Below are 25,881 nucleotides of genomic sequence, written 5' to 3' on the forward strand. Positions count from 1 at the left end.
GCTGCTTAGATTTGCGTATTCCACCCTATGTTGTGAGATTGAGCTCCCTTGTTGAATTTGCTTTAGTCAGCCAAGATGTGGCTGTTGACTCAATTTCAAAGCAGCTTTGGGCCGTTCAAGTGGCTGGTGAATAGCACTTTCTCTTTGTACGCTTTAAAGGTCTAAAGAGTTCTTCATAGGTACTGCTCTGTATGGATTGTTCAAAGATCTGTTGGAAATGCTTATAATGGGATAAATAAATTGAGGGCATGCCTTTTCGGTACCAAACTTGCATGGCTGTCTGGCTTGTGGAAGGTGCTGAAAATGCAAGTCAGGATGGCCGAGTGGTCTAAGGCGCTGCGTTCAGGTCGCAGTCTCTTCTGGAGGCGTGGGTTCAAATCCCACTTCTGACAAACCTGTGTTTAATCTTCTTTTTTCTTGAGGGAGAAAATCAGATCATTTCCCTCACATGGGCTTATATGGTTGTCTTTTTGGAAAAGTGCAGTGAGTTTTTTTCTTGCTATAGCCACTCATGGCCTAAGATGTGTGTTTTTTTTGTTCACACTATCTTTCTCACTATGTAGATGAACAAGCAACATGTGGTCAGGATGGCCGAGTGGTCTAAGGTGCTGCGTTAAGGCCGCAGTCTCTCCTGGAGGCGTGGGTTCGAATACCACTTCTGACGAAACTTTAAGTCCATTTTGTCTCTGCGTTACTTCAGAATCTCAGCTAAAAATTGGCAGTGCATATAATATCTGAATAAGTACCAAACTTCAGTTTCAACTGCAAATGAATTCGCCCAATTCTGTCTTCAAGCTCGTATAATATTCTTCTAGCACTAGTGGTGTTTTATGTGTTTTTTGGGGGGTGCCTAAAAAATCCCTTTTATTGAAGAAATGGCTTACATTCAGTCTTGTGATATTTTTGGTTTCCAATAAGTAGATTTTTAATTTTATGTAACCTCATTTTCTAATGATCCATTCAAGAGATGTTTCCACTATGAAATGAAGAGCAAGGGGAAAGAGCACAAATGATAGAGCCAGTGAGTGAGATGGGGTGTTGAGGAAGGAGAGAATGAAACAAAGACAGAGTGAGTGAACGGCAGGTAGGCATAGAAGAGGAGACTAGAAGTGAAGGTGACTTGCTTTTCCCTGCTCTTGACCTCCCACCCATCTCAAACCAATCACAAACATACCTTCTATGCAACGTTGGTATGCAGAACTTCACTCCTCAGCCAGTGAGGGTGAGTCCCAAGCCAGGGGCTAGAGAGCAAAAGAATGGATGTGCTCAGACGTTCCTTGCTAGGGACAGTTGATCTGAAACAAGGCCTGCTCTCTTGTTTCCAGCAAGGATCTAGAAATTCTGCATGAATCTGCAAGGCACATTGACAGCATAAATTTCCATAAACTACCCCACCTTCTGCCTTCCTACTTCCTGAGCAGTAGTTGTTTGTGTATAAAGAGAGAGGTCGCAGGCAAGGTAATTTTGTGAGTAGGATACAGAACCCTAAATAGCTGTTGAGAGGTATAAGTTATTCTAAAAGCATAAAAACAGTACACCTGTGAAATGAAATGCTTTCATATGTGATCTTCTGTGTTTATTGTCCTGTGTAAAAAGTTGCACCTTGTGTTTGAAGGTTGAAATTATTTCAAGCTTGCATGGTCGCAGAAATTTCTGAGTGACTTTTATACATTTCTTAGGACTCTTCACTGTCAGGATGGCCGAGTGGTCTAAGGCGCTGTGTTTAGGCCGCAGTCTCCTCTGGAGGTGTGGGTTCGAATCCCACTTCTGACATGACTTTTGGAGATATAATCTTCTTCATCTGGATAACATCTGATGGAAGTTGCATCTGTTCGTCTTCACCTGGGACGTTATTCCGTCCTCGTCTAGTCAAGAGAGCTTTGGTTTCTCATATATTTCTGTTGTACAAAGTCTTGCTGATAAAGTGCAATCCTTACCAAATGAGCTTAGGACCCATGTAAGAGCTCATCTAGAAGAGTCATGCTCTTGTATTCCCTGGCCAGACAGGCCATGCAAATTTGGAAGAATGCCAAGCACCTGGTAGACAGCTGTACTCCAGCACACTTACAGCAATGTCCTCAGGGCTGTGATCAGGGGCTGCTTAGATTTGCGTATTCCACCCTATGTTGTGAGATTGAGCTCCCTTGTTGAATTTGCTTTAGTCAGCCAAGATGTGGCTGTTGACTCAATTTCAAAGCAGCTTTGGGCCGTTCAAGTGGCTGGTGAATAGCACTTTCTCTTTGTACGCTTTAAAGGTCTAAAGAGTTCTTCATAGGTACTGCTCTGTATGGATTGTTCAAAGATCTGTTGGAAATGCTTATAATGGGATAAATAAATTGAGGGCATGCCTTTTCGGTACCAAACTTGCATGGCTGTCTGGCTTGTGGAAGGTGCTGAAAATGCAAGTCAGGATGGCCGAGTGATCTAAGGCGCTGCGTTCAGGTCGCAGTCTCTTCTGGAGGCGTGGGTTCAAATCCCACTTCTGACAAACCTGTGTTTAATCTTCTTTTTTCTTGAGGGAGAAAATCAGATCATTTCCCTCACATGGGCTTATATGGTTGTCTTTTTGGAAAAGTGCAGTGAGTTTTTTTCTTGCTATAGCCACTCATGGCCTAAGATGTGTGTTTTTTTTGTTCACACTATCTTTCTCACTATGTAGATGAACAAGCAACTTGTGGTCAGGATGGCCGAGTGGTCTAAGGCACTGCATTAAGGCCGGAGTCTCTCCTGGAGGCGTGGGTTCGAATCCCACTTCTGACAAAACTTTAAGTCCATTTTGTCACTGCGTTCCTTCAGAATCTCAGGTAAAAATTGGCAGTGCATATAATATCTGAATAAGTACCAAACTTCAGTTTCAACTGCAAATGAATTTGCCCAATTCTGTCTTCAAGCTCGTATAATATTCTTCTAGCACTAGTGGTGTTTTATGTGTTTTTTGGGGGGTGCCTAAAAAATCCCTTTTATTGAAGAAATGGATTACATTCAGTCTTGTGATATTTTTGGTTTCCAATAAGTAGATTTTTAATTTTATGTAACCTCATTTTCTAATGATCCATTCAAGAGATGTTTCCACTATGAAATGAAGAGCAAGGGGAAAGAGCACAAATGATAGAGCCAGTGAGTGAGATGGGGTGTTGAGGAAGGAGAGAATGAAACAAAGACAGAGTGAGTGAACGGCAGGTAGGCATAGAAGAGGAGACTAGAAGGGAAGGTGACTTGCTTTTCCCTGCTCTTGACCTCCCACCCATCTCAAACCAATCACAAACATACCTTCTATTCAACGTTGGTATGCAGAACTTCACTCCTCAGCCAGTGAGGGTGAGTCCCAAGCCAGGGGCTAGAGAGCAAAAGAATGGATGTGCACAGACGTTCCTTGCTAGGGACAGTTGATCTGAAACAAGGCCTGCTCTCTTGTTTCCAGCAAGGAACTAGAAATTCTGCATGAATCTGCAAGGCACATTGACAGCATAAATTTGCATAAACTGCCCCACCTTCTGCCTTCCTACTTCCTGAGCAGTAGTTGTTTGTGTATAAAGAGAGAGGTCGCAGGCAAGGTAATTTTGTGAGTAGGATACAGAACCCTAAATAGCTGGTGAGAGGTATAAGTTATTCTAAAAGCATAAAAACAGTACACCTGTGAAATGAAATGCTTTCATATGTGATCTTCTGTGTTTATTGTCCTGTGCAAAAAGTTGCACCTTGTGTTTGAAGGTTGAAATTATTTCAAGCTTGCATGGACGCAGAAATTTCTGAGTGACTTTTATACATTTCTTAGGACTCTCCACTGTCAGGATGGCCGAGTGGTCTAAGGCGCTGTGTTTAGGCCGCAGTCTCCTCTGGAGGCGTGGGTTCGAATCCCACTTCTGACATGACTTTTGGAGACATAATCTTCTTCATCAGGATAACATCTGATGGAAGTTGCATCTGTTCGTCTAAACCTGGGACGTTATTCCGTCCTCGTCTAGTCAAGAGAGCTTGGGTTTCTCATATATTTCTGTTGTACAAAGTCTTGCTGATAAAGTGCAATCCTTACCAAATGAGCTTAGGACCCATGTAAGAGCTCATCTAGAAGAGTCATGCTCTTGTATTCCCTGGCCAGACAGGCCATGCAAATTTGGAAGAATGCCAAGCACCTGGTAGACAGCTGTACTCCAGCACACTTACAGCAATGTCCTCAGGGCTGTGATCAGGGGCTGCTTAGATTTGCGTATTCCACCCTATGTTGTGACATTGAGCTCCCTTGTTGAATTTGCTTTAGTCAGCCAAGATGTGGCTGTTGACTCAATTTCAAAGCAGCTTTGGGCCGTTCAAGTGGCTGGTGAATAGCACTTTCTCTTTGTACGCTTTAAAGGTCTAAAGAGTTCTTCATAGGTACTGCTCTGTATGGATTGTTCAAAGATCTGTTGGAAATGCTTATAATGGGATAAATAAATTGAGGGCATGCCTTTTCGGTACCAAACTTGCATGGCTGTCTGGATTGTGGAAGGTGCTGCAAATGCAAGTCAGGATGGCCGAGTGGTCTAAGGCGCTGCGTTCAGGTCGCAGTCTCTTCTGGAGGCGTGGGTTCAAATCCCACTTCTGACAAACCTGTGTTTAATCTTCTTTTTTCTTGAGGGAGAAAATCAGATCATTTCCCTCACATGGGCTTATATGGTTGTCTTTTTGGAAAAGTGCAGTGAATTTTTTTCTTGCTATAGCCACTCATGGCCTAAGATGTGTGTTTTTTTTGTTCACACTATCTTTCTCACTATGTAGATGAACAAGCAACATGTGGTCAGGATGGCCGAGTGGTCTAAGGCGCTGTGTTAAGGCCGCAGTCTCTCCTGGAGGCGTGGGTTCGAATCCCACTTCTGACAAAACTTTAAGTCCATTTTGTCTCTGCGTTCCTTCAGAATCTCAGCTAAAAATTGGCAGTGCATATAATATCTGAATAAGTACCAAACTTCAGTTTCAACTGCAAATGAATTTGCCCAATTCTGTCTTCAAGCTCGTATAATATTCTTCTAGCACTAGTGGTGTTTTATGTGTTTTTTGGGGGTGCCTAAAAAATCCCTTTTATTGAAGAAATGGCTTACATTCAGTCTTGTGATATTTTTGGTTTCCAATAAGTAGATTTTTAATTTTATGTAACCTTATTTTCTAATGATCCATTCAAGAGATGTTTCCACTATGAAATGAAGAGCAAGGGGAAAGAGCACAAATGATAGAGCCAGTGAGTGAGATGGGGTGTTTAGGAAGGAGAGAATGAAACAAAGACAGAGTGAGTGAACGGCAGGTAGGCATAGAAGAGGAGACTAGAAGTGAAGGTGACTTGCTTTTCCCTGCTCTTGACCTCCCACCCATCTCAAACCAATCACAAACATACCTTCTATGTAACGTTGGTATGCAGAACTTCACTCCTCAGCCAGTGAGGGTGAGTCCCAAGCCAGGGGCTAGAGAGCAAAAGAATGGATGTGCTCAGACGTTCCTTGCTAGGGACAGTTGATCTGAAACAAGGCCTGCTCTCTTGTTTCCAGCAAGGATCTAGAAATTCTGCATGAATCTGCAAGGCACATTGACAGCATAAATTTCCATAAACTGCCCCACCTTCTGCCTTCCTACTTCCTGAGCAGTAGTTGTTTGTGTATAAAGAGAGAGGTCGCAGGCAAGGTAATTTTGTGAGTAGGATACAGAACCCTAAATAGCTGGTGAGAGGTATAAGTTATTCTAAAAGCATAAAAACAGTACACCTGTGAAATGAAATGCTTTCATATGTGATCTTCTGTGTTTATTGTCCTGTGCAAAAAGTTGCACCTTGTGTTTGAAGGTTGAAATTATTTCAAGCTTGCATGGTCGCAGAAATTTCTGAGTGACTTTTATACATTTCTTAGGACTCTTCACTGTCAGGATGGCCGAGTGGTCTAAGGCGCTGTGTTTAGGCCGCAGTCTCCTCTGGAGGTGTGGGTTCGAATCCCACTTCTGACATGACTTTTGGAGATATAATCTTCTTCATCTGGATAACATCTGATGGAAGTTGCATCTGTTCGTCTTCACCTGGGACGTTATTCCGTCCTCGTCTAGTCAAGAGAGCTTTGGTTTCTCATATATTTCTGTTGTACAAAGTCTTGCTGATAAAGTGCAATCCTTACCAAATGAGCTTAGGACCCATGTAAGAGCTCATCTAGAAGAGTCATGCTCTTGTATTCCCTGGCCAGACAGGCCATGCAAATTTGGAAGAATGCCAAGCACCTGGTAGACAGCTGTACTCCAGCACACTTACAGCAATGTCCTCAGGGCTGTGATCAGGGGCTGCTTAGATTTGCGTATTCCACCCTATGTTGTGAGATTGAGCTCCCTTGTTGAATTTGCTTTAGTCAGCCAAGATGTGGCTGTTGACTCAATTTCAAAGCAGCTTTGGGCCGTTCAAGTGGCTGGTGAATAGCACTTTCTCTTTGTACGCTTTAAAGGTCTAAAGAGTTCTTCATAGGTACTGCTCTGTATGGATTGTTCAAAGATCTGTTGGAAATGCTTATAATGGGATAAATAAATTGAGGGCATGCCTTTTCGGTACCAAACTTGCATGGCTGTCTGGCTTGTGGAAGGTGCTGAAAATGCAAGTCAGGATGGCCGAGTGGTCTAAGGTGCTGCGTTCAGGTCGCAGTCTCTTCTGGAGGTGTGGGTTCAAATCCCTCTTCTGACAAACCTGTGTTTAATCTTCTTTTTTCTTGAGGGAGAAAATCAGATCATTTCCCTCACTTGGGCTTATATGGTTGTCTTTTTGGAAAAGTGCAGTGAGTTTTTTTCTTGCTATAGCCACTCATGGCCTAAGATGTGTGTTTTTTTGTTCACACTATCTTTCTCACTATGTAGATGAACAAGCAACTTGTGGTCAGGATGGCCGAGTGGTCTAAGGCACTGCATTAAGGCCACAGTCTCTCCTGGAGGCGTGGGTTCGAATCCCACTTCTGACAAAACTTTAAGTCCATTTTGTCTCTGCGTTCCTTCAGAATCTCAGCTAAAAATTGGCAGTGCATATAATATCTGAATAAGTACCAAACTTCAGTTTCAACTGCAAATGAATTTGCCCAATTCTGTCTTCAAGCTCGTATAATATTCTTCTAGCACTAGTGGTGTTTTATGTGTTTTTTGGGGGGTGCCTAAAAAATCCCTTTTATTGAAGAAATGGCTTACATTCAGTCTTGTGATATTTTTGGTTTCCAATAAGTAGATTTTTAATTTTATGTAACCTCATTTTCTAATGATCCATTCAAGAGATGTTTCCACTATGAAATGAAGAGCAAGGGGAAAGAGCACAAATGATAGAGCCAGTGAGTGAGATGGGGTGTTTAGGAAGGAGAGAATGAAACAAAGACAGAGTGAGTGAACGGCAGGTAGGCATAGAAGAGGAGACTAGAAGGGAAGGTGACTTGCTTTTCCCTGCTCTTGACCTCCCACCCATCTCAAACCACTCACAAACATACCTTCTATTCAACGTTGGTATGCAGAACTTCACTCCTCAGCCAGTGAGGGTGAGTCCCAAGCCAGGGGCTAGAGAGCAAAAGAATGGATGTGCTCAGACGTTCCTTGCTAGGGACAGTTGATCTGAAACAAGGCCTGCTCTCTTGTTTCCAGCAAGGAACTAGAAATTCTGCATGAATCTGCAAGGCACATTGACAGCATAAATTTGCATAAACTGCCCCACCTTCTGCCTTCCTACTTCCTGAGCAGTAGTTGTTTGTGTATAAAGAGAGAGGTCGCAGGCAAGGTAATTTTGTGAGTAGGATACAGAACCCTAAATAGCTGGTGAGAGGTATAAGTTATTCTAAAAGCATAAAAACAGTACACCTGTGAAATGAAATGCTTTCATATGTGATCTTCTGTGTTTATTGTCCTGTGCAAAAAGTTGCACCTTGTGTTTGAAGGTTGAAATTATTTCAAGCTTGCATGGACGCAGAAATTTCTGAGTGACTTTTATACATTTCTTAGGACTCTCCACTGTCAGGATGGCCGAGTGGTCTAAGGCGCTGTGTTTAGGCCGCAGTCTCCTCTGGAGGCGTGGGTTCGAATCCCACTTCTGACATGACTTTTGGAGATATAATCTTCTTCATCAGGATAACATCTGATGGAAGTTGCATCTGTTCGTCTTCACCTGGGACGTTATTCCGTCCTCGTCTAGTCAAGAGAGCTTGGGTTTCTCATATATTTCTGTTGAACAAAGTCTTGCTGATAAAGTGCAATCCTTACCAAATGAGCTTAGGACCCATGTAAGAGCTCATCTAGAAGAGTCATGCTCTTGTATTCCCTGGCCAGACAGGCCATGCAAATTTGGAAGAATGCCAAGCACCTGGTAGACAGCTGTACTCCAGCACACTTACAGCAATGTCCTCAGGGCTGTGATCAGGGGCTGCTTAGATTTGCGTATTCCACCCTATGTTGTGACATTGAGCTCCCTTGTTGAATTTGCTTTAGTCAGCCAAGATGTGGCTGTTGACTCAATTTCAAAGCAGCTTTGGGCCGTTCAAGTGGCTGGTGAATAGCACTTTCTCTTTGTACGCTTTAAAGGTCTAAAGAGTTCTTCATAGGTACTGCTCTGTATGGATTGTTCAAAGATCTGTTGGAAATGCTTATAATGGGATAAATAAATTGAGGGCATGCCTTTTCGGTACCAAACTTGCATGGCTGTCTGGCTTGTGGAAGGTGCTGCAAATGCAAGTCAGGATGGCCGAGTGGTCTAAGGCACTGCGTTCAGGTCGCAGTCTCTTCTGGAGGTGTGGGTTCAAATCCCACTTCTGACAAACCTGTGTTTAATCTTCTTTTTTCTTGAGGGAGAAAATCAGATCATTTCCCTCACATGGGCTTATATGGTTGTCTTTTTGGAAAAGTGCAGTGAGTTTTTTTCTTGCTATAGCCACTTATGGCCTAAGATGTGTGTTTTTTTTGTTCACACTATCTTTCTCACTATGTAGATGAACAAGCAACTTGTGGTCAGGATGGCCGAGTGGTCTAAGGCACTGCATTAAGGCCGCAGTCTCTCCTGGAGGCGTGGGTTCGAATCCCACTTCTGACAAAACTTTAAGTCCATTTTGTCTCTGCGTTCCTTCAGAATCTCAGCTAAAAATTGGCAGTGCATATAATATCTGAATAAGTACCAAACTTCAGTTTCAACTGCAAATGAATTTGCCCAATTCTGTCTTCAAGCTCGTATAATATTCTTCTAGCACTAGTGGTGTTTTATGTGTTTTTTGGGGGGTGCCTAAAAAAATCCCTTTTATTGAAGAAATGGCTTACATTCAGTCTTGTGATATTTTTGGTTTCCAATAAGTAGATTTTTAATTTTATGTAACCTCATTTTCTAATGATCCATTCAAGAGATGTTTCCACTATGAAATGAAGAGCAAGGGGAAAGAGCACAAATGATAGAGCGAGTGAGTGAGATGGGGTGTTGAGGAAGGAGAGAATGAAACAAAGACAGAGTGAGTGAACGGCAGGTAGGCATAGAAGAGGAGACTAGAAGTGAAAGTGACTTGCTTTTCCCTGCTCTTGAACTCCCACCCATCTCAAACCAATCACAAACATACCTTCTATGCAACGTTGGTATGCAGAACTTCACTCCTCAGCCAGTGGGGGTGATACCCAAGCCAGGGGCTAGAGAGCAAAAGAATGGATGTGCTCAGACGTTTCTTGCTAGGGCCAGTTGATCTGAAACAAGGCGTGCTCTCTTGTTTCCAGCAAGGATCTAGAAATTCTGCATGAATGTGCAAGGCACATTGACAGCAAAAATTTGCATAAACTGCCCCACCTTCTGCCTTCCTACTTCCTGAGCAGTAGTTGTTTGTGTATAGAGAGAAAGGTCGCAGGCAAGATAATTTTGTGAGTAGGATACAGAACCCTAAATAGCTGGTGAGAGGTATAAGTTATTCTAAAAGCATAAAAACAGTACACCTGTGAAATGAAATGCTTTCATATGTGATCTTCTGTGTTTATTGTCCTGTGCAAAAAGTTGCACCTTGTGTTTGAAGGTTGAAATTATTTCAAGCTTGCATGGACGCAGACATTTCTGAGTGACTTTTATACATTTGTTAGGACTCTTCACTGTCAGGATGGCCGAGTGGTCTAAGGCGCTGTGTTTAGGCCGCAGTCTCCTATGGAGGCGTGGGTTCAAATCCCACTTCTGAAATGACTTTTGGAGATATAATCTTCTTCATCAGGATAACATCTGATGGAAGTTGCTTCTGTTCGTCTTCACCTGGGACGTTATTCTATCCTCGTCTAGTCAAGAGAGCTTGGGTTTCTCATATATTTCTGTTGTACAAAGTCTTGCTGATAAAGTGCAATCCTTACCAAATGAGCTTATGACCCATGTAAGAGCTCATCTAGAAGAGTCATTCTCTTGTATTCCCTGGCCAGACAGGCCATACAAATTTGGAAGAATGCCAAGCACCTGGTAGACAGCTGGACTCCAGCACACTTACAGCAATTTCCTCAGGGCAGTGATCAGGGGCTGCTTAGATTTGCGAATTCCACCCTATGTTGTGACATTGAGATCCCTTGTTGAATTTGCTTTAGTCAGCCAAGATGTGGCTATTGACTCAATTTCAAAGCAGCTTTGGGCCGTTCAAGTGGCTGGTGAATAGCACTTTCTCTTTGTACTCATTAAAGGTCTAAAGAGTTCTTCATAGGTACTGCTCTGTATGGATTGTTCAAAGATCTGTTGGAAATGCTTATAATGGGATAAATAAATTGAGGGCATGCCTTTTCGGTACCCCACTTGCATGGCTGTCTGGCTTGTGGAAGGTGCTGCAAATGCAAGTCAGGATGGCCGAGTGGTCTAAGGCGCTGCGTTCAGGTCGCAGTCTCTTCTGGAGGCGTGGGTTCAAATCCCACTTCTGACAAACCTGTCTTTAATCTTCTTTTTTCTTGAGGGAGAAAATCAGATCATTTCCCTCACATGGGCTTATATGGTTGTCTTTTTGGAAAAGTGCAGTGAATTTTTTTCTTGCTATAGCCACTCATGGCCTAAGATGTGTGTTTTTTTTGTTCACACTATCTTTATCACTATGTAGATGAACAAGCAACATGTGGTCAGGATGGCCGAGTGGTCTAAGGCGCTGCGTTAAGGCCGCAGTCTCTCCTGGAGGCGTGGGTTCGAATCCCACTTCTGACAAAACTTTAAGTCCATTTTGTCTCTGCGTTCCTTCAGAATCTCAGCTAAAAATTGGCAGTGCATATAATATCTGAATAAGTACCAAACTTCAGTTTCAACTGCAAATGAATTTGCCCAATTCTGTCTTCAAGCTCGTATAATATTCTTCTAGCACTAGTGGTGTTTTATGTGTTTTTTGGGGGGTGCCTAAAAAATCCCTTTTATTGAAGAAATGGCTTACATTCAGTCTTGTGATATTTTTGTTTTCCAATAAGTAGATTTTTAATTTTATGTAACCTTATTTTCTAATGATCCATTCAAGAGATGTTTCCACTATGAAATGAAGAGCAAGGGGAAAGAGCACAAATGATAGAGCCAGTGAGTCAGATGGGGTGTTGAGGAAGGAGAGAATGAAACAAAGACAGAGTGAGTGAACGGCAGGTAGGCATAGAAGAGGAGACTAGAAGTGAAGGTGACTTGCTTTTCCCTGATCTTGACCTCCCACCCATCTCAAACCAATCACAAACATACCTTCTATTCAACGTTGGTATGCAGAACTTCACTCCTCAGCCAGTGAGGGTGAGTCCCAAGCCAGGGGCTAGAGAGCAAAAGAATGGATGTGCTCAGACGTTCCTTGCTAGGGGCAGTTGATCTGAAACAAGGCCTGCTCTCTTGTTTCCAGCAAGGAACTAGAAATTCTGCATGAATCTGCAAGGCACATTGACAGCATAAATGTGCATAAACTGCCCCACCTTCTGCCTTCCTACTTCCTGAGCAGTAGTTGTTTGTGTATAAAGAGAGAGGTCGCAGGCAAGGTAATTTTGTGAGTAGGATACAGAACCCTAAATAGCTGGTGAGAGGTATAAGTTATTCTAAAAGCATAAAAACAGTACACCTGTGAAATGAAATGCTTTCATATGTGATCTTCTGTGTTTATTGTCCTGTGCAAAAAGTTGCACCTTGTGTTTGAAGGTTGAAATTATTTCAAGCTTGCATGGACGCAGAAATTTCTGAGTGACTTTTATACATTTCTTAGGACTCGCCACTGTCAGGATGGCCGAGTGGTCTAAGGCGCTGTATTTAGGCCGCAGTCTCCTCTGGAGGCGTGGGTTCGAATCCCACTTCTGACATGACTTTTGGAGATATAATCTTCTTCATCAGGATAACATCTGATGGAAGTTGCATCTGTTCGTCTTCACCTGGGACGTTATTCCGTCCTCGTCTAGTCAAGAGAGCTTGGGTTTCTCATATATTTCTGTTGTACAAAGTCTTGCTGATAAAGTGCAATCCTTACCAAATGAGCTTAGGACCCATGTAAGAGCTCATCTAGAAGAGTCATGCTCTTGTATTCCCTGGCCAGACAGGCCATGCAAATTTGGAAGAATGCCAAGCACCTGGTAGACAGCTGTACTCCAGCACACTTACAGCAATGTCCTCAGGGCTGTGATCAGGGGCTGCTTAGATTTGCGTATTCCACCCTATGTTGTGACATTGAGCTCCCTTGTTGAATTTGCTTTAGTCAGCCAAGATGTGGCTGTTGACTCAATTTCAAAGCAGCTTTGGGCCGTTCAAGTGGCTGGTGAATAGCACTTTCTCTTTGTACGCTTTAAAGGTCTAAAGAGTTCTTCATAGGTACTGCTCTGTATGGATTGTTCAAAGATCTGTTGGAAATGCTTATAATGGGATAAATAAATTGAGGGCATGCCTTTTCGGTACCAAACTTGCATGGCTGTCTGGCTTGTGGAAGTTGCTGCAAATGCAAGTCAGGATGGCCGAGTGGTCTAAGGCGCTGCGTTCAGGTCGCAGTCTCTTCTGGAGGCGTGGGTTCAAATCCCACTTCTGACAAACCTGTGTTTAATCTTCTTTTTTCTTGAGGGAGAAAATCAGATCATTTCCCTCACATGGGCTTATATGGTTGTCTTTTTGGAAAAGTGCAGTGAGTTTTTTTCTTGCTATAGCCACTTATGGCCTAAGATGTGTGTTTTTTTTGTTCACACTATCTTTCTCACTATGTAGATGGACAAGCAACATGTGGTCAGGATGGCCGAGTGGTCTAAGGCGCTGCGTTAAGGCCGCAGTCTCTCCTGGAGGCGTGGGTTCGAATCCCACTTCTGACAAAACTTTAAGTCCATTTTGTCACTGCGTTCCTTCAGAATCTCAGCTAAAAATTGGCAGTGCATATAATATCTGAATAAGTACCAAACTTCAGTTTCAACTGCAAATGAATTTGCCCAATTCTGTCTTCAAGCTCGTATAATATTCTTCTAGCACTAGTGGTGTTTTATGTGTTTTTTGGGGGGTGCCTAAAAAATCCCTTTTATTGAAGAAATGGCTTACATTCAGTCTTGTGATATTTTTGGTTTCCAATAAGTAGATTTTTAATTTTATGTAACCTCATTTTCTAATGATCCATTCAAGAGATGTTTCCACTATGAAATGAAGAGCAAGGGGAAAGAGCACAAATGATAGAGCCAGTGAGTGAGATGGGGTGTTGAGGAAGGAGAGAATGAAACAAAGACAGAGTGAGTGAACGGCAGGTAGGCATAGAAGAGGAGACTAGAAGTGAAGGTGACTTGCTTTTCCCTGCTCTTGACCTCCCACCCATCTCAAACCAATCACAAACATACCTTCTATGCAACGTTGGTATGCAGAACTTCACTCCTCAGCCAGTGAGGGTGAGTCCCAAGCCAGGGGCTAGAGAGCAAAAGAATGGATGTGCTCAGACGTTCCTTGCTAGGGACAGTTGATCTGAAACAAGGCCTGCTCTCTTGTTTCCAGCAAGGATCTAGAAATTCTGCATGAATCTGCAAGGCACATTGACAGCATGAATTTGCATAAACTGCCCCACCTTCTGCCTTCCTACTTCCTGCTCAATAGTTGTTTGTGTATAAAGAGAGAGGTCGCAGGCAAGATAATTTTGTGAGTAGGATACAGAACCCTAAATAGCTGGTGAGAGGTATAAGTTATTCTAAAAGCATAAAAACAGTACACCTGTGAAATGAAATGCTTTCATATGTGATCTTCTGTGTTTATTGTCCTGTGCAAAAAGTTGCACCTTGTGTTTGAAGGTTGAAAAAATTTCAAGCTTGCATGGACGCAGAAATTTCTGAGTGACTTTTATACATTTCTTAGGACTCTTCACTGTCAGGATGGCCGAGTGGTCTAAGGCGCTGTGTTTAGGCTGCAGTCTCCTCTGGAGACGTGGGTTCGAATCCCACTTCTGAAATGACTTTTGGAGATATAATCTTCTTCATCAGGATAACATCTGATGGAAGTTGCATCTCTTCGTCTTCACCTGGGACGTTATTCCGTCCTCGTCTAGTCAAGAGAGCTTGGGTTTCTCATATATTTCTGTTTTACAAAGTCTTGCTGATAAAGTGCAATCCTTACCAAATGAGCTTAGGACCCATGTAAGAGCTCATCTAGAAGAGTCATGCTCTTGTATTCCCTGGCCAGACAGGCCATGCAAATTTGGAAGAATGCCAAGCACCTGGTAGACAGCTGTACTCCAGCACACTTACAGCAATGTCCTCAGGGCTGTGATCAGGGGCTGCTTAGATTTGCGTATTCCACCCTATGTTGTGACATTGAGCTCCCTTGTTGAATTTGCTTTAGTCAGCCAAGATGTGGCTGTTGACTCAATTTCAAAGCAGCTTTGGGCCGTTCAAGTGGCTGGTGAATAGCACTTTCTCTTTGTACGCTTTAAAGGTCTAAAGAGTTCTTCATAGGTACTGCTCTGTATGGATTGTTCAAAGATCTGTTGGAAATGCTTATAATGGGATAAATAAATTGAGGGCATGCCTTTTCGGTACCAAACTTGCATGGCTGTCTGGCTTGTGGAAGGTGCTGCAAATGTAAGTCAGGATGGCCGAGTGGTCTAAGGTGCTGCGTTCAGGTCGCAGTCTCTTCTGGAGGCGTGGGTTCAAATCCCACTTCTGACAAACCTGTGTTTAATCTTCTTTTTTCTTGAGGGAGAAAATCAGATCATTTCCCTCACATGGGCTTATATGGTTGTCTTTTTGGAAAAGTGCAGTGAGTTTTTTTCTTGCTATAGCCACTTATGGCCTAAGATGTGTGTTTTTTTTGTTCACACTATCTTTCTCACTATGTAGATGGACAAGCAACATGTACTCAGGATGGCCGAGTGGTCTAAGGCACTGCATTAAGGCCGCAGTCTCTCCTGGAGGCGTGGGTTCGAATCCCACTTCTGACAAAACTTTAAGTCCATTTTGTCACTGCGTTCCTTCAGAATCTCAGCTAAAAATTGGCAGTGCATATAATATCTGAATAAGTACCAAACTTCAGTTTCAACTGCAAATGAATTTGCCCAATTCTGTCTTCAAGCTCGTATAATATTCTTCTAGTACTAGTGGTGTTTTATGTGTTTTTTGGGGGGTGCCTAAAAAATCCCTTTTATTGATGAAATGGCTTACATTCAGTCTTGTGATATGTTTGGTTTCCAATAAGTAGATTTTTAATTTTATGTAACCTCATTTTCTAATGATCCATTCAAGAGATGTTTCCACTATGAAATGAAGAGCAAGGGGAAAGAGCACAAATGATAGAGCCAGTGAGTGAGATGGGGTGTTGAGGAAGGAGAGAATGAAACAAAGACAGAGTGAGTGAACGGCAGGTAGGCATAGAAGAGGAGACTAGAAGTGAAGGTGACTTGCTTTTCCCTGCTCTTGACCTCCCACCCATCTCAAACCAATCACAAACATACCTTCTATGCAACGTTGGTATGCAGAACTTCACTCCTCAGCCAGTGAGGGTGAGTCCCAAGCCAGGGGCTAGAGAGCAAAAGAATGGATGTGCTCAGACGTTCCTTGCTAGGGACAGTTGATCTGAAACAAGGCCTGCTCTCTTGTTTCCAGCAAGGATCTAGAAATTCTGCATGAATCTGCAAGGCACATTGACAGCATAAATTTGCATAAACTGCCCCACCTTCTGCCTTCCTACTTCCTGAGCAATAGTTGTTTGTGTATAAAGAGAGAGGTCGCAGGCAAGATAATTTTGTGAGTAGGATACAGAACCCTAAATAGCTGGTGAGAGGTATAAGTTATTCTAAAAGCATAAAAACAGTACACCTGTGAAATGAAATGCTTTCATATGTGATCTTCTGTGTTTATTGTCCAGTGCAAAAAGTTGCCCCTTGTGTTTGAAGGTTGAAATTATTTCAAGATTGCATGGACGCAGAAATTTCTGAGTGACTTTTATACATTTCTTAGGACTCTTCACTGTCAGGATGGCCGAGTGGTCTAAGGCGCTGTGTTTAGGCTGCAGTCTCCTCTGGAGGCGTGGGTTTGAATCCCACTTCTGAAATGACTTTTGGAGATATAATCTTCTTCATCAGGATAACATCTGATGGAAGTTGCATCTCTTCGTCTTCACCTGGGACGTTATTCCGTCCTCGTCTAGTCAAGAGAGCTTGGGTTTCTCATATATTTCTGTTTTACAAAGTCTTGCTGATAAAGTGCAATCCTTACCAAATGAGCTTAGGACCCATGTAAGAGCTCATCTAGAAGAGTCATGCTCTTGTATTCCCTGGCCAGACAGGCCATGCAAATTTGGAAGAATGCCAAGCACCTGGTAGACAGCTGTACTCCAGCACACTTACAGCAATGTCCTCAGGGCTGTGATCAGGGGCTGCTTAGATTTGTGTATTCCACCCTATGTTGTGACATTGAGCTCCCTTGTTGAATTTGCTTTAGTCAGCCAAGATGTGGCTGTTGACTCAATTTCAAAGCAGCTTTGGGCCGTTCAAGTGGCTGGTGAATAGCACTTTCTCTTTGTACTCATTAAAGTTCTAAAGAGTTCTTCATAGGTACTGCTCTGTATGGATTGTTCAAAGATCTGTTGGAAATGCTTATAATGGGATAAATAAATTGAGGGCATGCCTTTTCGGTACCAAACTTGCATGGCTGTCTGGCTTGTGGAAGGTGCTGAAAATGCAAGTCAGGATGGCCGAGTGGTCTAAGGCGCTGCGTTCAGGTCGCAGTCTCTTCTGGAGGCGTGGGTTCAAATCCCACTTCTGACAAACCTGTCTTTAATCTTCTTTTTTCTTGAGGGAGAAAATCAGATCATTTCCCTCACATGGGCTTATATGGTTGTCTTTTTGGAAAAGTGCAGTGAATTTTTTTCTTGCTATAGCCACTCATGGCCTAAGATGTGTGTTTTTTTTGTTCACACTATCTTTATCACTATGTAGATGAACAAGCAACATGTGGTCAGGATGGCCGAGTGGTCTAAGGCGCTGCGTTAAGGCCGCAGTCTCTCCTGGAGGCGTGGGTTCGAATCCCACTTCTGACAAAACTTTAAGTCCATTTTGTCTCTGCGTTCCTTCAGAATCTCAGCTAAAAATTGGCAGTGCATATAATATCTGAATAAGTACCAAACTTCAGTTTCAACTGCAAATGAATTTGCCCAATTCTGTCTTCAAGCTCGTATAATATTCTTCTAGCACTAGTGGTGTTTTATGTGTTTTTTGGGGGGTGCCTAAAAAATCCCTTTTATTGAAGAAATGGCTTACATTCAGTCTTGTGATATTTTTGTTTTCCAATAAGTAGATTTTTAATTTTATGTAACCTTATTTTCTAATGATCCATTCAAGAGATGTTTCCACTATGAAATGAAGAGCAAGGGGAAAGAGCACAAATGATAGAGCCAGTGAGTCAGATGGGGTGTTGAGGAAGGAGAGAATGAAACAAAGACAGAGTGAGTGAACGGCAGGTAGGCATAGAAGAGGAGACTAGAAGTGAAGGTGACTTGCTTTTCCCTGATCTTGACCTCCCACCCATCTCAAACCAATCACAAACATACCTTCTATTCAACGTTGGTATGCAGAACTTCACTCCTCAGCCAGTGAGGGTGAGTCCCAAGCCAGGGGCTAGAGAGCAAAAGAATGGATGTGCTCAGACGTTCCTTGCTAGGGGCAGTTGATCTGAAACAAGGCCTGCTCTCTTGTTTCCAGCAAGGAACTAGAAATTCTGCATGAATCTGCAAGGCACATTGACAGCATAAATGTGCATAAACTGCCCCACCTTCTGCCTTCCTACTTCCTGAGCAGTAGTTGTTTGTGTATAAAGAGAGAGGTCGCAGGCAAGGTAATTTTGTGAGTAGGATACAGAACCCTAAATAGCTGGTGAGAGGTATAAGTTATTCTAAAAGCATAAAAACAGTACACCTGTGAAATGAAATGCTTTCATATGTGATCTTCTGTGTTTATTGTCCTGTGCAAAAAGTTGCACCTTGTGTTTGAAGGTTGAAATTATTTCAAGCTTGCATGGACGCAGAAATTTCTGAGTGACTTTTATACATTTCTTAGGACTCGCCACTGTCAGGATGGCCGAGTGGTCTAAGGCGCTGTATTTAGGCCGCAGTCTCCTCTGGAGGCGTGGGTTCGAATCCCACTTCTGACATGACTTTTGGAGATATAATCTTCTTCATCAGGATAACATCTGATGGAAGTTGCATCTGTTCGTCTTCACCTGGGACGTTATTCCGTCCTCGTCTAGTCAAGAGAGCTTGGGTTTCTCATATATTTCTGTTGTACAAAGTCTTGCTGATAAAGTGCAATCCTTACCAAATGAGCTTAGGACCCATGTAAGAGCTCATCTAGAAGAGTCATGCTCTTGTATTCCCTGGCCAGACAGGCCATGCAAATTTGGAAGAATGCCAAGCACCTGGTAGACAGCTGTACTCCAGCACACTTACAGCAATGTCCTCAGGGCTGTGATCAGGGGCTGCTTAGATTTGCGTATTCCACCCTATGTTGTGAGATTGAGCTCCCTTGTTGAATTTGCTTTAGTCAGCCAAGATGTGGCTGTTGACTCAATTTCAAAGCAGCTTTGGGCCGTTCAAGTGGCTGGTGAATAGCACTTTCTCTTTGTACGCTTTAAAGGTCTAAAGAGTTCTTCATAGGTACTGCTCTGTATGGATTGTTCAAAGATCTGTTGGAAATGCTTATAATGGGATAAATAAATTGAGGGCATGCCTTTTCGGTACCAAACTTGCATGGCTGTCTGGCTTGTGGAAGTTGCTGCAAATGCAAGTCAGGATGGCCGAGTGGTCTAAGGCGCTGCGTTCAGGTCGCAGTCTCTTCTGGAGGCGTGGGTTCAAATCCCACTTCTGACAAACCTGTGTTTAATCTTCTTTTTTCTTGAGGGAGAAAATCAGATCATTTCCCTCACATGGGCTTATATGGTTGTCTTTTTGGAAAAGTGCAGTGAGTTTTTTTCTTGCTATAGCCACTTATGGCCTAAGATGTGTGTTTTTTTTGTTCACACTATCTTTCTCACTATGTAGATGGACAAGCAACATGTGGTCAGGATGGCCGAGTGGTCTAAGGCGCTGCGTTAAGGCCGCAGTCTCTCCTGGAGGCGTGGGTTCGAATCCCACTTCTGACAAAACTTTAAGTCCATTTTGTCACTGCGTTCCTTCAGAATCTCAGCTAAAAATTGGCAGTGCATATAATATCTGAATAAGTACCAAACTTCAGTTTCAACTGCAAATGAATTTGCCCAATTCTGTCTTCAAGCTCGTATAATATTCTTCTAGCACTAGTGGTGTTTTATGTGTTTTTTGGGGGGTGCCTAAAAAATCCCTTTTATTGAAGAAATGGCTTACATTCAGTCTTGTGATATTTTTGGTTTCCAATAAGTAGATTTTTAATTTTATGTAACCTCATTTTCTAATGATCCATTCAAGAGATGTTTCCACTATGAAATGAAGAGCAAGGGGAAAGAGCACAAATGATAGAGCCAGTGAGTGAGATGGGGTGTTGAGGAAGGAGAGAATGAAACAAAGACAGAGTGAGTGAACGGCAGGTAGGCATAGAAGAGGAGACTAGAAGTGAAGGTGACTTGCTTTTCCCTGCTCTTGACCTCCCACCCATCTCAAACCAATCACAAACATACCTTCTATGCAACGTTGGTATGCAGAACTTCACTCCTCAGCCAGTGAGGGTGAGTCCCAAGCCAGGGGCTAGAGAGCAAAAGAATGGATGTGCTCAGACGTTCCTTGCTAGGGACAGTTGATCTGAAACAAGGCCTGCTCTCTTGTTTCCAGCAAGGATCTAGAAATTCTGCATGAATCTGCAAGGCACATTGACAGCATGAATTTGCATAAACTGCCCCACCTTCTGCCTTCCTACTTCCTGCTCAATAGTTGTTTGTGTATAAAGAGAGAGGTCGCAGGCAAGATAATTTTGTGAGTAGGATACAGAACCCTAAATAGCTGGTGAGAGGTATAAGTTATTCTAAAAGCATAAAAACAGTACACCTGTGAAATGAAATGCTTTCATATGTGATCTTCTGTGTTTATTGTCCTGTGCAAAAAGTTGCACCTTGTGTTTGAAGGTTGAAAAAATTTCAAGCTTGCATGGACGCAGAAATTTCTGAGTGACTTTTATACATTTCTTAGGACTCTTCACTGTCAGGATGGCCGAGTGGTCTAAGGCGCTGTGTTTAGGCTGCAGTCTCCTCTGGAGACGTGGGTTCGAATCCCACTTCTGAAATGACTTTTGGAGATATAATCTTCTTCATCAGGATAACATCTGATGGAAGTTGCATCTCTTCGTCTTCACCTGGGACGTTATTCCGTCCTCGTCTAGTCAAGAGAGCTTGGGTTTCTCATATATTTCTGTTTTACAAAGTCTTGCTGATAAAGTGCAATCCTTACCAAATGAGCTTAGGACCCATGTAAGAGCTCATCTAGAAGAGTCATGCTCTTGTATTCCCTGGCCAGACAGGCCATGCAAATTTGGAAGAATGCCAAGCACCTGGTAGACAGCTGTACTCCAGCACACTTACAGCAATGTCCTCAGGGCTGTGATCAGGGGCTGCTTAGATTTGCGTATTCCACCCTATGTTGTGACATTGAGCTCCCTTGTTGAATTTGCTTTAGTCAGCCAAGATGTGGCTGTTGACTCAATTTCAAAGCAGCTTTGGGCCGTTCAAGTGGCTGGTGAATAGCACTTTCTCTTTGTACGCTTTAAAGGTCTAAAGAGTTCTTCATAGGTACTGCTCTGTATGGATTGTTCAAAGATCTGTTGGAAATGCTTATAATGGGATAAATAAATTGAGGGCATGCCTTTTCGGTACCAAACTTGCATGGCTGTCTGGCTTGTGGAAGGTGCTGCAAATGTAAGTCAGGATGGCCGAGTGGTCTAAGGTGCTGCGTTCAGGTCGCAGTCTCTTCTGGAGGCGTGGGTTCAAATCCCACTTCTGACAAACCTGTGTTTAATCTTCTTTTTTCTTGAGGGAGAAAATCAGATCATTTCCCTCACATGGGCTTATATGGTTGTCTTTTTGGAAAAGTGCAGTGAGTTTTTTTCTTGCTATAGCCACTTATGGCCTAAGATGTGTGTTTTTTTTGTTCACACTATCTTTCTCACTATGTAGATGGACAAGCAACATGTACTCAGGATGGCCGAGTGGTCTAAGGCACTGCATTAAGGCCGCAGTCTCTCCTGGAGGCGTGGGTTCGAATCCCACTTCTGACAAAACTTTAAGTCCATTTTGTCACTGCGTTCCTTCAGAATCTCAGCTAAAAATTGGCAGTGCATATAATATCTGAATAAGTACCAAACTTCAGTTTCAACTGCAAATGAATTTGCCCAATTCTGTCTTCAAGCTCGTATAATATTCTTCTAGTACTAGTGGTGTTTTATGTGTTTTTTGGGGGGTGCCTAAAAAATCCCTTTTATTGATGAAATGGCTTACATTCAGTCTTGTGATATGTTTGGTTTCCAATAAGTAGATTTTTAATTTTATGTAACCTCATTTTCTAATGATCCATTCAAGAGATGTTTCCACTATGAAATGAAGAGCAAGGGGAAAGAGCACAAATGATAGAGCCAGTGAGTGAGATGGGGTGTTGAGGAAGGAGAGAATGAAACAAAGACAGAGTGAGTGAACGGCAGGTAGGCATAGAAGAGGAGACTAGAAGTGAAGGTGACTTGCTTTTCCCTGCTCTTGACCTCCCACCCATCTCAAACCAATCACAAACATACCTTCTATGCAACGTTGGTATGCAGAACTTCACTCCTCAGCCAGTGAGGGTGAGTCCCAAGCCAGGGGCTAGAGAGCAAAAGAATGGATGTGCTCAGACGTTCCTTGCTAGGGACAGTTGATCTGAAACAAGGCCTGCTCTCTTGTTTCCAGCAAGGATCTAGAAATTCTGCATGAATCTGCAAGGCACATTGACAGCATAAATTTGCATAAACTGCCCCACCTTCTGCCTTCCTACTTCCTGAGCAATAGTTGTTTGTGTATAAAGAGAGAGGTCGCAGGCAAGATAATTTTGTGAGTAGGATACAGAACCCTAAATAGCTGGTGAGAGGTATAAGTTATTCTAAAAGCATAAAAACAGTACACCTGTGAAATGAAATGCTTTCATATGTGATCTTCTGTGTTTATTGTCCAGTGCAAAAAGTTGCCCCTTGTGTTTGAAGGTTGAAATTATTTCAAGATTGCATGGACGCAGAAATTTCTGAGTGACTTTTATACATTTCTTAGGACTCTTCACTGTCAGGATGGCCGAGTGGTCTAAGGCGCTGTGTTTAGGCTGCAGTCTCCTCTGGAGGCGTGGGTTTGAATCCCACTTCTGAAATGACTTTTGGAGATATAATCTTCTTCATCAGGATAACATCTGATGGAAGTTGCATCTCTTCGTCTTCACCTGGGACGTTATTCCGTCCTCGTCTAGTCAAGAGAGCTTGGGTTTCTCATATATTTCTGTTTTACAAAGTCTTGCTGATAAAGTGCAATCCTTACCAAATGAGCTTAGGACCCATGTAAGAGCTCATCTAGAAGAGTCATGCTCTTGTATTCCCTGGCCAGACAGGCCATGCAAATTTGGAAGAATGCCAAGCACCTGGTAGACAGCTGTACTCCAGCACACTTACAGCAATGTCCTCAGGGCTGTGATCAGGGGCTGCTTAGATTTGTGTATTCCACCCTATGTTGTGACATTGAGCTCCCTTGTTGAATTTGCTTTAGTCAGCCAAGATGTGGCTGTTGACTCAATTTCAAAGCAGCTTTGGGCCGTTCAAGTGGCTGGTGAATAGCACTTTCTCTTTGTACTCATTAAAGTTCTAAAGAGTTCTTCATAGGTACTGCTCTGTATGGATTGTTCAAAGATCTGTTGGAAATGCTTATAATGGGATAAATAAATTGAGGGCATGCCTTTTCGGTACCAAACTTGCATGGCTGTCTGGCTTGTGGAAGGTGCTGAAAATGCAAGTCAGGATGGCCGAGTGGTCTAAGGCGCTGCGTTCAGGTCGCAGTCTCTTCTGGAGGCGTGGGTTCAAATCCCAATTCTGACAAACCTGTGTTTAATCTTCTTTTTTCTTGAGGGAGAAAATCAGATCATTTCCCTCACATGTGCTTATATGGTTGTCTTTTTGGAAAAGTGCAGTGAGTTTTTTTCTTGCTATAGCCACTCATGGCCTAAGATGTGTGTTTTTTTTGTTCACACTATCTTTCTCACTATGTAGATGAACAAGCAACTTGTGGTCAGGATGGCCGAGTGGTCTAAGGCACTGCATTAAGGCCGCAGTCTCTCCTGGAGGCGTGGGTTCGAATCCCACTTCTGACAAAACTTTATGTCCATTTTGTCTCTGCGTTCCTTCAGAATCTCAGCTAAAAATTGGCAGTGCATATAATATCTGAATAAGTACCAAACTTCAGTTTCAACTGCAAATGAATTTGCCCAATTCTGTCTTCAAGCTTGTATAATATTCTTCTAGCACTAGTGGTGTTTTATGTGTTTTTTGGGGGGTGCCTAAAAAATCCCTTTTATTGAAGAAATGGCTTACATTCAGTCTTGTGATATTTTTGGTTTCCAATAAGTAGATTTTTAATTTTATGTAACCTCATTTTCTAATGATCCATTCAAGAGATGTTTCCACTATGAAATGAAGAGCAAGGGGAAAGAGCACAAATGATAGAGCCAGTGAGTGAGATGGGGTGTTGAGGAAGGAGAGAATGAAACAAAGACAGAGTGAGTGAACGGCAGGTAGGCATAGAAGAGGAGACTAGAAGGGAAGGTGACTTGCTTTTCCCTGCTCTTGACCTCCCACCCATCTCAAACCAATCACAAACATACCTTCTATTCAACGTTGGTATGCAGAACTTCACTCCTCAGCCAGTGAGGGTGAGTCCCAAGCCAGGGGCTAGAGAGCAAAAGAATGGATGTGCTCAGATGTTCCTTGCTAGGGACAGTTGATCTGAAACAAGGCCTGCTCTCTTGTTTCCAGGAAGGAACTAGAAATTCTGCATGAATCTGCAAGGCACATTGACAGCATAAATTTGCATAAACTGCCCCCCCTTCTGCCTTCCTACTTCCTGAGCAGTAGTTGTTTGTGTATAAAGAGAGAGGTCGCAGGCAAGGTAATTTTGTGAGTAGGATACAGAACCCTAAATAGCTGGTGAGAGGTATAAGTTATTCTAAAAGCATAAAAACAGTACACCTGTAAAATTAAATGCTTTCATATGTGATCTTCTGTGTTTATTGTCCTGTGCAAAAAGTTGCACCTTGTGTTTGAAGGTTGAAATTATTTCAAGCTTGCATGGACGCAGAAATTTCTGAGTGACTTTTATACATTTCTTAGGACTCTCCACTGTCAGGATGGCCGAGTGGTCTAAGGCGCTGTGTTTAGGCTGCAGTCTCCTCTGGAGGCGTGGGTTCGAATCCCACTTCTGACATGACTTTTGGAGATATAATCTTCTTCATCAGGATAACATCTGATGGAAGTTGCATCTGTTCGTCTTCACCTGGGACGTTATTCCGTCCTCGTCTAGTCAAGAGAGCTTGGGTTTCTCATATATTTCTGTTGTACAAAGTCTTGCTGATAAAGTGCAATCCTTACCAAATGAGCTTAGGACCCATGTAAGAGCTCATCTAGAAGAGTCATGCTCTTGTATTCCCTGGCCAGACAGGCCATGCAAATTTGGAAGAATGCCAAGCACCTGGTAGACAGCTGTACTCCAGCACACTTACAGCAATGTCCTCAGGGCTGTGATCAGGGGCTGCTTAGATTTGCGTATTCCACCCTATGTTGTGACATTGAGCTCCCTTGTTGAATTTGCTTTAGTCAGCCAAGATGTGGCTGTTGACTCAATTTCAAAGCAGCTTTGGGCCGTTCAAGTGGCTGGTGAATAGCACTTTCTCTTTGTACGCTTTAAAGGTCTAAAGAGTTCTTCATAGGTACTGCTCTGTATGGATTGTTCAAAGATCTGTTGGAAATGCTTATAATGGGATAAATAAATTGAGGGCATGCCTTTTCGGTACCAAACTTGCATGGCTGTCTGGCTTGTGGAAGGTGCTGCAAATGCAAGTCAGGATGGCTGAGTGGTCTAAGGTGCTGTGTTCAGGACGCAGTCTCTTCTGGAGACGTGGGTTCAAATCCCACTTCTGACAAACCTGTGTTTAATCTTCTTTTTTCTTGAGGGAGAAAATCAGATCATTTCCCTCACATGGGCTTATATGGTTGTCTTTTTGGAAAAGTGCAGTGAATTTTTTTCTTGCTATAGCCACTTATGGCCTAAGATGTGTGTATTTTTTTGTTCACACTATCTTTCTCACTATGTAGATGGACAAGCAACATGTGGTCAGGATGGCCGAGTGGTCTAAGGTGCTGCGTTAAGGCCGCAGTCTCTCCTGGAGGCGTGGGTTCGAATCCCACTTCTGACAAAACTTTAAGTCCATTTTGTCTCTGCGTTCCTTCAGAATCTCAGCTAAAAATTGGCAGTGCATAT

General features: G+C 42.8%; 29 non-coding genes across 29 annotated transcripts; all 29 read left to right on the forward strand.

The window, feature by feature from the left end:
* Positions 1-309: 309 nt before the first annotated feature.
* TRNAL-CAG (transfer RNA leucine (anticodon CAG)) lies at positions 310-392 on the forward strand. Its single transcript has one exon. It is a non-coding gene; the product is annotated as a tRNA-Leu (tRNA).
* A 1,298-nt stretch (positions 393-1,690) lies between these two features.
* TRNAL-UAG (transfer RNA leucine (anticodon UAG)) lies at positions 1,691-1,773 on the forward strand. Its single transcript has one exon. It is a non-coding gene; the product is annotated as a tRNA-Leu (tRNA).
* Positions 1,774-2,405: 632 nt separating this feature from the next.
* TRNAL-CAG (transfer RNA leucine (anticodon CAG)) lies at positions 2,406-2,488 on the forward strand. Its single transcript has one exon. It is a non-coding gene; the product is annotated as a tRNA-Leu (tRNA).
* Positions 2,489-3,786: 1,298 nt separating this feature from the next.
* TRNAL-UAG (transfer RNA leucine (anticodon UAG)) lies at positions 3,787-3,869 on the forward strand. The gene has a single exon. It is a non-coding gene; the product is annotated as a tRNA-Leu (tRNA).
* Positions 3,870-4,501: 632 nt separating this feature from the next.
* On the forward strand, positions 4,502-4,584 carry TRNAL-CAG (transfer RNA leucine (anticodon CAG)). Its single transcript has one exon. It is a non-coding gene; the product is annotated as a tRNA-Leu (tRNA).
* A 189-nt stretch (positions 4,585-4,773) lies between these two features.
* Positions 4,774-4,856, forward strand: TRNAL-AAG (transfer RNA leucine (anticodon AAG)). Its single transcript has one exon. It is a non-coding gene; the product is annotated as a tRNA-Leu (tRNA).
* Positions 4,857-5,881: 1,025 nt separating this feature from the next.
* On the forward strand, positions 5,882-5,964 carry TRNAL-UAG (transfer RNA leucine (anticodon UAG)). The gene has a single exon. It is a non-coding gene; the product is annotated as a tRNA-Leu (tRNA).
* Positions 5,965-7,976: 2,012 nt separating this feature from the next.
* On the forward strand, positions 7,977-8,059 carry TRNAL-UAG (transfer RNA leucine (anticodon UAG)). Its single transcript has one exon. It is a non-coding gene; the product is annotated as a tRNA-Leu (tRNA).
* A 632-nt stretch (positions 8,060-8,691) lies between these two features.
* Positions 8,692-8,774, forward strand: TRNAL-CAG (transfer RNA leucine (anticodon CAG)). Its single transcript has one exon. It is a non-coding gene; the product is annotated as a tRNA-Leu (tRNA).
* Positions 8,775-8,963: 189 nt separating this feature from the next.
* Positions 8,964-9,046, forward strand: TRNAL-AAG (transfer RNA leucine (anticodon AAG)). The gene has a single exon. It is a non-coding gene; the product is annotated as a tRNA-Leu (tRNA).
* Positions 9,047-10,073: 1,027 nt separating this feature from the next.
* TRNAL-UAG (transfer RNA leucine (anticodon UAG)) lies at positions 10,074-10,156 on the forward strand. Its single transcript has one exon. It is a non-coding gene; the product is annotated as a tRNA-Leu (tRNA).
* Positions 10,157-10,788: 632 nt separating this feature from the next.
* On the forward strand, positions 10,789-10,871 carry TRNAL-CAG (transfer RNA leucine (anticodon CAG)). Its single transcript has one exon. It is a non-coding gene; the product is annotated as a tRNA-Leu (tRNA).
* A 189-nt stretch (positions 10,872-11,060) lies between these two features.
* On the forward strand, positions 11,061-11,143 carry TRNAL-AAG (transfer RNA leucine (anticodon AAG)). The gene has a single exon. It is a non-coding gene; the product is annotated as a tRNA-Leu (tRNA).
* Positions 11,144-12,169: 1,026 nt separating this feature from the next.
* On the forward strand, positions 12,170-12,252 carry TRNAL-UAG (transfer RNA leucine (anticodon UAG)). Its single transcript has one exon. It is a non-coding gene; the product is annotated as a tRNA-Leu (tRNA).
* A 632-nt stretch (positions 12,253-12,884) lies between these two features.
* TRNAL-CAG (transfer RNA leucine (anticodon CAG)) lies at positions 12,885-12,967 on the forward strand. Its single transcript has one exon. It is a non-coding gene; the product is annotated as a tRNA-Leu (tRNA).
* A 189-nt stretch (positions 12,968-13,156) lies between these two features.
* On the forward strand, positions 13,157-13,239 carry TRNAL-AAG (transfer RNA leucine (anticodon AAG)). The gene has a single exon. It is a non-coding gene; the product is annotated as a tRNA-Leu (tRNA).
* Positions 13,240-14,265: 1,026 nt separating this feature from the next.
* On the forward strand, positions 14,266-14,348 carry TRNAL-UAG (transfer RNA leucine (anticodon UAG)). Its single transcript has one exon. It is a non-coding gene; the product is annotated as a tRNA-Leu (tRNA).
* Positions 14,349-14,980: 632 nt separating this feature from the next.
* Positions 14,981-15,063, forward strand: TRNAL-CAG (transfer RNA leucine (anticodon CAG)). The gene has a single exon. It is a non-coding gene; the product is annotated as a tRNA-Leu (tRNA).
* Positions 15,064-17,076: 2,013 nt separating this feature from the next.
* On the forward strand, positions 17,077-17,159 carry TRNAL-CAG (transfer RNA leucine (anticodon CAG)). The gene has a single exon. It is a non-coding gene; the product is annotated as a tRNA-Leu (tRNA).
* A 189-nt stretch (positions 17,160-17,348) lies between these two features.
* Positions 17,349-17,431, forward strand: TRNAL-AAG (transfer RNA leucine (anticodon AAG)). The gene has a single exon. It is a non-coding gene; the product is annotated as a tRNA-Leu (tRNA).
* Positions 17,432-18,457: 1,026 nt separating this feature from the next.
* TRNAL-UAG (transfer RNA leucine (anticodon UAG)) lies at positions 18,458-18,540 on the forward strand. Its single transcript has one exon. It is a non-coding gene; the product is annotated as a tRNA-Leu (tRNA).
* Positions 18,541-19,172: 632 nt separating this feature from the next.
* Positions 19,173-19,255, forward strand: TRNAL-CAG (transfer RNA leucine (anticodon CAG)). The gene has a single exon. It is a non-coding gene; the product is annotated as a tRNA-Leu (tRNA).
* Positions 19,256-19,444: 189 nt separating this feature from the next.
* Positions 19,445-19,527, forward strand: TRNAL-AAG (transfer RNA leucine (anticodon AAG)). The gene has a single exon. It is a non-coding gene; the product is annotated as a tRNA-Leu (tRNA).
* A 1,026-nt stretch (positions 19,528-20,553) lies between these two features.
* On the forward strand, positions 20,554-20,636 carry TRNAL-UAG (transfer RNA leucine (anticodon UAG)). The gene has a single exon. It is a non-coding gene; the product is annotated as a tRNA-Leu (tRNA).
* Positions 20,637-21,268: 632 nt separating this feature from the next.
* TRNAL-CAG (transfer RNA leucine (anticodon CAG)) lies at positions 21,269-21,351 on the forward strand. The gene has a single exon. It is a non-coding gene; the product is annotated as a tRNA-Leu (tRNA).
* Positions 21,352-23,636: 2,285 nt separating this feature from the next.
* Positions 23,637-23,719, forward strand: TRNAL-AAG (transfer RNA leucine (anticodon AAG)). Its single transcript has one exon. It is a non-coding gene; the product is annotated as a tRNA-Leu (tRNA).
* A 1,026-nt stretch (positions 23,720-24,745) lies between these two features.
* On the forward strand, positions 24,746-24,828 carry TRNAL-UAG (transfer RNA leucine (anticodon UAG)). The gene has a single exon. It is a non-coding gene; the product is annotated as a tRNA-Leu (tRNA).
* Positions 24,829-25,460: 632 nt separating this feature from the next.
* TRNAL-CAG (transfer RNA leucine (anticodon CAG)) lies at positions 25,461-25,543 on the forward strand. Its single transcript has one exon. It is a non-coding gene; the product is annotated as a tRNA-Leu (tRNA).
* Positions 25,544-25,733: 190 nt separating this feature from the next.
* TRNAL-AAG (transfer RNA leucine (anticodon AAG)) lies at positions 25,734-25,816 on the forward strand. The gene has a single exon. It is a non-coding gene; the product is annotated as a tRNA-Leu (tRNA).
* The last annotated feature ends 65 nt before the right edge of the window (positions 25,817-25,881 follow it).

The sequence above is a fragment of the Lissotriton helveticus genome, chromosome 8 (assembly GCF_964261635.1).
Source record: "Lissotriton helveticus chromosome 8, aLisHel1.1, whole genome shotgun sequence".
Classification (NCBI taxonomy): domain Eukaryota; kingdom Metazoa; phylum Chordata; class Amphibia; order Caudata; family Salamandridae; genus Lissotriton; species Lissotriton helveticus.